The sequence below is a fragment of the Vombatus ursinus genome, unplaced genomic scaffold (assembly GCF_900497805.2).
Source record: "Vombatus ursinus unplaced genomic scaffold, bare-nosed wombat genome assembly UNPS02014810.1, whole genome shotgun sequence".
NCBI lineage: Eukaryota > Metazoa > Chordata > Mammalia > Diprotodontia > Vombatidae > Vombatus > Vombatus ursinus.
Window position 1 is genome coordinate 30,277,109 of NW_020954588.1, and position 8,592 is coordinate 30,285,700.

Sequence of the window (8,592 nt, forward strand, 5' to 3'; positions counted from 1 at the left end):
TAATAGTTTTTCATTGGTTGGGAATTCACCTTTTTCATTTTTGATGCTAGTAATTTGGTATTCTTCTTTTCTTAAATCAAGTTAGCTAATAGCTTATCTCCTTTATTGGTTTTCAACTCCTCCCCCCCCAAAAAAGCTCAAAGTTTTATCAATTTTTTTTTGTTTTCAATTTTGTTAAACTTGCTTTAATTTTCAAGATTTCTATTTTGTTGTTTAATTGGAGGTTTTTAATTTGTTGGTTTTCTAGCTTTTTTAGTTGCATATCTAGTTCATTGATCTGCTCTTTCTCTTATCCTGAAGAAAACATTTAGAAATATAAGTTTTTGAGTATGGCTATTATTACATCTCCCAAATTTTGGTATGTTTTCTCATTGTTGTCATTATGTTTAATGAAATTACTGATCAATTCTGATTAATCCTTTGACCCGTCCATTCATTAGGATTGAATTAGTTTTTAATCTTTCCTCCAATGGCCCTTTACTGAATGTAACTTTCATTGAATGACTGGAAAATTACACATTTAACATTTCTGATTTTCTGCATTTGTTTGTGAGGCCTTTAAGCCTTACTATACAGTTAAATTTTGTGAAGATGGCATGAACAGATGCGAAATAGATATAGTCCTTTCCTTTCTCATTCAGTATTCTCCAGTGGGATATCACATCTGACTTTTCTGAAGTGCCATTTAGGTCCTTAACTTCTTCCTTGTTTTTTGTTTGTTTGTTGTTAGATTTATCGAAGTCTCAGAGGAAGTAAACTGAAGTCCCTCACTATTATATCTTTCCTGTATTTCTCCCTATAATTCATTTGACTTCTCCTTTAAGAATTTACATGCTATGCTGTTGGATACATATGTCTAGTATTAATATTAATTCATCATCTAATACCTTTAAGCAAAATGTTGTTTATGTTTCTCTTTTAATCAGGTCCATTTTTGTTGTTGCTTTGTCTGAGATCACGATGGCTATTCCTGGCTCTTTTATTTCAGCTGAAGTATAATAGATTTTGCTTTAGTCCCTTATTTTAACTGTGTATTTTTTCTGCTTCAAGTAGTTTTCTTGTGAATAATACACTGTTGGATTCTAATCCACTGGGGTGTGTTTTGTGGGTGAGTTTGTCCCATGTATATTCAGGTAGGATTGCTGTTTATTTTCCTCCATCCTATTCTTATCATTTTCCCTCTTTTTCCTACCCCCTATTTATTTCGCTTCTGACTAATCCCTTCCTCAGTTTACCCTCCTATTCTCTTTCCCTTAAGCCTTTTCTCCTGTTTCCCTGTTGGTTGAAGTCTATTTCTGGACCCAACTCTGTGTGTGTATTCTTCTCTTATAATGGTGAAGGCCAAGTGTTGCTTGCTTTCCCTCTTTGCCGCATAGACTTTTGCACCCCATTTGAAATAAATGTCCCCACTCTCCCAATAGTCCTCTTCCCCACCCTTTCCATTCTCTTTGAGATAATCAAAACATAACAGAAGCCCTTTATCCAATTAGACTCCTGATCTCTGCTAATGATAGAGTTCTCAAAGTATACATGTATCATCTCTCCAGTAAAAAATGTAAAGTTTATTATTACATAAATAATGTAAATATTGCTTAGTCCCTTATAATTGCTCATTCTTGTTTACCTTTTTATATCTTGACTCCTGTGTTTGCATGTAAAGTTTCTATGAAGCTCTAGTATTTTCATCAGAGATGCTTGGAAGTCCTCTGTTTCATTACAAATCCATTTTTCCTCCTGTAGGATTAGACTGTTTTTCTGAATAAGTTATTTTTGGTTGTGAGACGAGATAATTTGCCTTCTGGAGTATCATATTCCAGGCTTTCCATTTCTTTAATGGTGGCGGCTACTAAATCTGTGTGTTCCTTATGATGGTTTCATAGAACTTGAATTCTTTGTTTCTAGCTCCTTTCAGTATTTTTTTTTAACCTGGGGAGTCTTGGATTTTGACTATAATATTCCTGGCAGTTTTCTTTTTGGGGTTACTTCCAGGAGGTGATCACTGGATTCTTTCAATTTATTCTTTCCCCTCTGGCTCTAAGAGATCTGGGCAGCTTTCTTTTGTGGCTTCCTAAAATATGATTTCGAGGTCAAGGCTGTGAGGTAGTCCAATGATTCTTAGATCATGTCTCCTCAATCTGTCTTCCTGGTCAGGGTTTTTTGGTTTGTTTTGGCGATTTCTCACATTTTCTTCTATTTTTCCAGTCTTGTTTTTGTTTGTTTGTTTGTTTGTTTTTTGTTTCTTGCCACCTCATGTTGTCAGTAGCTTCTCTTTGTAGTCCATTCTAATTTTCAGGGCATTATTTTCTTGGATAAGGTTTTATATCTCTTGTTCCAAGCTCTTTGGATGTGTTTCTGCCGTATTTCGTATTATTTTTTTCATTTTTTTCTTCTACTGTTCTTATTTGGCTCTTATGTTTTTTTTAGCTCTTTTTTAAACTCTTGCTCTGACTCTTCCAGGAATTCTTAAACCTGTTTCCAGGATGCATTTTTTTCTTTGTAGACGTTTATAAGTCATTCCTTTCTGTTGAGTTTGCTTCTTGAGTTTCCTTGTCACCGTAATCGTTCTTTACGGCAGGATTATTTTGTGCTTATTCTTCCATCCTCCTTCTTGACTTTGAATGTTATGTCAGTGCGGGGCTATGCACACATCTAGGGGGAGCGTCTGTCTGGCCTGAGCTGTTTTCCTCTAAGCTCCTTTGCTTTTCTTCCCACAGTGCAGGATTCGGGCCTGCTCTCCCAAAGTGATAGGATCTGAGTGGGCTCCTCACTGCCCTCCTCTCCAAGCTCTGCTGGTTCCTGACTCAGCTCTGGGTCGGTTAGTGTGTCCCTGGTTGGGTGTTTCAGTAGACTGCTGCCGGAGACAGTCACTCTGAGCCTGCCAGGAAGCTCTGCAGGCGAAATGCAGGCTCTCCTTGGGTTTGGGACTCCTGCCCTGGTTATTCCACTACAGATTCTTACCCTCAACAATGACCATTTATTTCTGAGCTTATCCCTTGCCCACTACATAACGAGGGCACACAGAACTGCCAGATGACACCCATTCCTGCATCCTGTGCCAATGCATCAGAGATCCCCTGAGTTTTATTCTAGCGGCTTCGTGTCCTGGTGCCCAGTCTTGGCTCTTTTTCAGACCCTGTTCTACATCACAGGCTTCTTCTTCTGTCTCCCTCAGCATTCCTGGGCTGGTAAAATGACTCACTGTGACTTTTCATTGGATTTCCCAATCAAAAATCAGTCTGTTGCACTTTCTAGATTTTTGTGGAGATTTTATGAGGCAGCCAGGCCATATGTCTTCATGTCACTTTGCCGTAAAGAATAGAGCTTGGCTTAATGGAATTCTGCAGAGGTTATTTGTCCATCTCCAGAATCAAATGTAAATCAAAAGTCAAAATAAGCACAGAAAGAAGCTGGAGAATTTTTCAAATCATTCGGGATAATTTTAATACTGCAGCATTTTATCACTTTGTTTGACATGCTGTGAACTTCCAAATTATTATAATGATATTCAAGTGTAACTGGAAAAAATACACTTTTGTAGCCAAAGGTTACAAAAAAACATTGCTCTTGCTTTCCATCCGACCATTTCCACCTGGTGCCAATGAGTAACTCACCCTTCCCAGCTCCCTTTGAAGTACTGACCTCCCCCATTAGAATGTTACCTCCTTGAGAGTAAGGACTTTCTCTTTGCTTGTATTTATATCCCTAGCACTTAACATGGTGCCTGACAAGTAATAAGTGCTTAGTGCTGACATGTACTACGTGCTTAATAAATGTTTCACCTGTCCATCTCACATCTCAGGTAATTACAATTAAATTCCCTCATCGCAATTAAAAGTTCCTGTCTCAATTGTGGAACTGTTAGACTTCTCTAGTCCCAATGCCACCATTCCCCTTCTCCTCTAAAGCACACATGGGCACAAATGCTCCAAAATCATAGCCCAGGTAATTACTCGAAGCACAACATCCTCCTTTAATGTTTCCCTCCGTGGGAACTAAAGTGATGCCAGTTTTCAAAAGCAATGCCAATGGCGTGTAAGCTGCTCTGCAAACTAGAACGGATTTGAGCAGTAGATGGACGGACATGAAATGGGGAGGATTCACCCCAGCAGCTGACTACTTGGTGATCAGTCTTTGGCTGTGGTGACTCGTAAAATATATAAGAACAAAATCCCTGTGTAAGCCACTGCCATTTCTTCAGACTAGTAGACAAGGGTACTTCAAGTCCTATGGTTTTAGATGGCCTACTGACATCAGTCGGTACAAAATATGTAAGATTCCAAGAGCAGGCTTAGCACTGGATCATAGGAGGGGCTGAATTTATAGTTATGAACACACTGATGTGCTTTGTTTGAGAGGAACTGAACTAGGTCCTACTGATATTCATGCTTTAAGTTGAAGGAATGAAGAAATTGTATCAAAATGGAAGAAAGGTTCAGAGAAGAGAAGAATTACAGCAGTGGATGGAGTTAGTTTCCTTGTATGCCCAAAGACAACAAGGACCAGTATTTTGTGTGGCACTTTGACATCTTTATTTGCAGGGCTCAGGATAATAAGCACAGGTAATAAAACCACCAGAAAAACAATTGCAGCTTATGTAACAGCAATCATTTCAGTTATCTTTGCAACCAGAGATAAATTTGTTCCAGAATCCTTGAGTATCACTATCATGTGAGGCATAAAATAGGAAGACATGTTTGCTGAAGACATTCTCCAGTGTCAAGAAAATAATCATGGGCACTGACTGACACGATACCTTCATGTTTATAAGGACTTCACATGCTTGATTTCACTTTATCCTTACAACCATTTTGTGAGTTAGCTACCACAGGTGTTATTTTCATTGCACAGATGAAGAAACAGGTTTAGAGATTTAGGTGACTTTCCTGCATGTCAGGGGTGGAATTTAAACAAGTCCAACACTTTTTTCACCACATTAGAGTACCCCACAGAAAAAATACTGCACAAAAATGAAGCAGAAGACTGATTTACCTGCATGGTGATGGTCTCCAAATGCATCTGTTTTGGGGTAGTATTGTACTGCTTGCTTCAAGGCCCTAAACGTGTCCATAGTACACAGGAGAAAATAAGTGGACCAAAAATGCTTATTGTGCAACATGCATCAGATAAACAATGCTTTGAATGTGTCCAAAGTACACACCTTGAGCACACACTATGTATTGGCAGACCATTAGCTGGATCCAGAATTGAAAAGAATGATGAGACCGCAATAGACTGCAGTGGTCCCAAGCTGCATCCTCTTTGCAAATGCTCATCTTTTCAACACCAGTAGTCTGTTCCTAGTGATACTATATGACTGCTGATTCATGGAATATCACCATCTTCACAGAATTACAGGTACAGTGACTCGAGGGGCAATGGAAAAACAAATGGTGGGCAGACCTTTTCTCTTGATGTCTTTGGTACGTCAGTCTTTTTTGTGTGTGTTTTTGGTCTTGTCCCATCACTTCCTTGCATGACCTTCCCTTGCTGTTGAGTAGATCTTTAAGGCCAGGCTTAAAGGCATACTCGACTTCCTCATACTGGGAACCCTCATATAGGGTTCAATGGTTCTGGGTTCCTGCCCAGCACTCTCTGCAGGAGACAGGACTGGCTCGAGTTAGGTTTCAGTGCCCTTTCCGTAAGAGCCAGCACATCCCATACTGGTACTATATGTAGTTCTTTCCTCTGCTCTCATTCACATACCTGGGCAGAAACAGCATCTGCCTCTTTTCATGGGGCATTCTTGAAGTCACTGGAGCCTTTCACTGGTAAAGAAACAGCACGTTTTCAACCTATCTTGTCAAGAGATGGCTGGAGTAGGTGGCTTGGTTGAAGTGGAGTCTGGATGAACATTCCATTATTTCAGAGTCTAGGGCTGGTTGACATGGTGCACTATGCGAGTTTGAGCTCACCAATCAAGATAGATAAACTCCGGGAAGAATCCCAAAGATGACTGCATCAAGTCCCCCAGGCCATGGTAGCCAGAGGTCTGATAGTCTAGAGGGGGCAGCAGCAGGGCACACAGCAAGAAGATGACCAGGGTGGACAAGAGGTGAAGCACCATCTGGTTGGCTGGGCTTTGTGAGCTGGTGCTGCTCATTCAGTCACCAGTCGGGAGAGTTCAGCCCCGGGTTAGAAGCAATGGCTCAATGTTGCATGGAAGTGAGGAAAAACTTCCTAAGAGAGCCCCCAGAAGCAGAATGGTTTGTCTCAGAAGGTGCGAGATGTCCCTCATCAGGAGTCTTCAAACAAAAATAGTGATGACTTATTGGTTACGCTTTAGAGAAAGTTCTCGTACAAGTATGGATGGGGCCAATCAGCTTCTAAGGGCCCTTCCAATTCTAAAATTCTGATTCTGTGCCCAAAATCTTATCTTCACAATCACATAATTAACTGAGAGGTCAAAAATATAAGATTCCATGGTGTTTGTTCCTGTTGTACACTGCATTTAATCGTGTAATTACATCAATATTGCAGTATTTCAGAGTAGGGGAAACGAGGTGGAAGTACACTAAGTTCAATGATCTGTTACCTCGAACCAGGCAAAATCTGCCAACTTCTTCACATATGCTTTCATTAGCAAAAACTGACATCTTGCGCCCTTAAGCTGAAGTTTTAGAAAGGACACTTTTTCCTCCATCAGTTTCTCTGGATAGCTACTAGTGAAGGAGAGAAAATAAGACGATGAATGAAAGGGGAAAGGGAGTGGAATGTCTGGAGAGTGAAGGCAGCCAAATACAATCTCATCATCACTGCCACCAACATCTCATTTCAGACTCATACTTCAGGAGAGATGACCTGTGGGGTACTCTTCCTGATCAGAATCAGGTTCCTGCTTATGATTCTTAAACCAGGGGTGGAGAACCTGTGGCGGAATCCAAGCTTCACAGAACAAATCCCCTTAGTGAAAGGATTTGTTCTGTACAACTTGGACTCAATCAAAGGGCCACACTTGAGGACCTCGCCACCTCTCCAACTATCAAGACAACTCAGCTAACAATGGTTAAGCAGTTATTTTGTGCAAGGCACCATGCTAGGTGGTAGAATGAATAAAAAAAGTTTGCATAAATTTCCTTTTCATAAAAGTCATATTTTAAGATCTGTGAAGATCTCTCAAGCTGAGCATTGCCTTTAAAACAAAGCAAACCCTAGTGATAATCTGGCTCTAGTTTAAGGGAATGTAAAATGAGCTTTTGTCCCACCATAATCCTTCTTTGGCCCACGTACCCCTATCCAGATGAGAAGAAAATGCTGGTAGGTGGTCGAGGACCTATGTACTGGAATAATGGTGATTCTTGTCTTTGGTCCTTCTGCTGGTTTTGTCAGTTGACTTTTACTTTGTGAACAAATGTTAACCAAAACTAAATGATTCAGCACTGAACTTCAAGAGACCCATTATTTGAAATAGATGGGCAGCTTTCCTGCATGGATGCAGATGGCATTCATAGACTTAGCGTTTTAGGAGACCTAGTCCAATCATCTCCTTTTACATATGACGAAACTGAGGTCTACAGAGGTTAAGTGACTTGCATACACTTTGTAAATTTTTATTAACATTCAAGTTGCTTCCCACAGTCTAGAATGTAAGCTCTGTAAGGGCAGAGATGGTTTCATTTTTCTCTTTGTATCCCGTATGGCCAGCACAATTCCTGGCATAGAATAGGCATTAAATAAGTGGAAGGGGTGGAAATCAATTAAATATAAGTGGAAGCAACCAAATGACTGCTCACAATTGCCCAGGTAGTGCCAAGGCAGGATCTGAACACAGGTCTTTTGACTCTAAAGCCAAGTGTTCTATTCTTTGTACCATGATGTATGAGCTGTTAAAGCCTATACATATAATATATATGTGTGTGTGTACATATGTATACGTGTATGTGTGTATATATATATATACACACACATACATATGCATATGTACATATATATAATCAATTGATGGCAACCTCTCAACATTTTTTTTTTTAAATATTCTTCATTATTTTGTTAAGCATGACGTAACTGAGAGGCTGTCTCAAGTTTTCACTCTCTTTTGCAGCTTTGATCCCTGTCACCTTTGTGACTTCATCCCCATATTCACTTACCTTACTGAAATGCTGTTTCTTCAAAACCCACGTCCATGAAACCTTTCCCCATCCATCTCCAGCCCACAAGCGCTCTCTCCCTCCTAACTCTGTTAGAGCACTGGCTCTCCTGTGCCCCATTCTACTCTGCCTGAGTGTATTCAGCCTAATGCAGAGGGGAGAGCCCTGCCCTGAGCCAGTGCCTCAGCTGCCACCTAGTCAGCTTAAGTCATTTAACACCTCCAAACCTCAGTTTATTCATCTGTGAATTGAGGGAGCTGGACCAGATGACCACCACCACGCTTCCTTCTGGGTCTAACTCCAAGATACTGTTTTATCAAACTGAACGCCCAGCAGGTGTCCTTCATTCTCAAAGAGGACCGAAACAACGTCCCTATGCCAAAGTCAAGTCACGGTGTGTCCAGCTGTGGCTGATCAGACCAGCAGGGGCTCGGAGTGCTCTCCCACAGGTCGGGCACAGACGGTCCACATGAACATTGAGGGTGGATTTTCTAAATGCACGCCTGGT

General features: G+C 40.6%; 1 protein-coding gene across 1 annotated transcript in view; it reads left to right on the plus strand.

Annotated features, from left to right (window-relative positions):
* LRRC34 (leucine rich repeat containing 34) overlaps nt 1–8,203 on the plus strand; it is a 28,117-nt gene extending 19,914 nt beyond the window's left edge. Inside the window, exon 13 of the mRNA XM_027876126.1 lies at nt 8,039–8,203. The gene's annotated coding sequence lies outside the window, so the exon portion shown is untranslated. The remainder of the gene's footprint in view (nt 1–8,038) is intronic.
* The last annotated feature ends 389 nt before the right edge of the window (nt 8,204–8,592 follow it).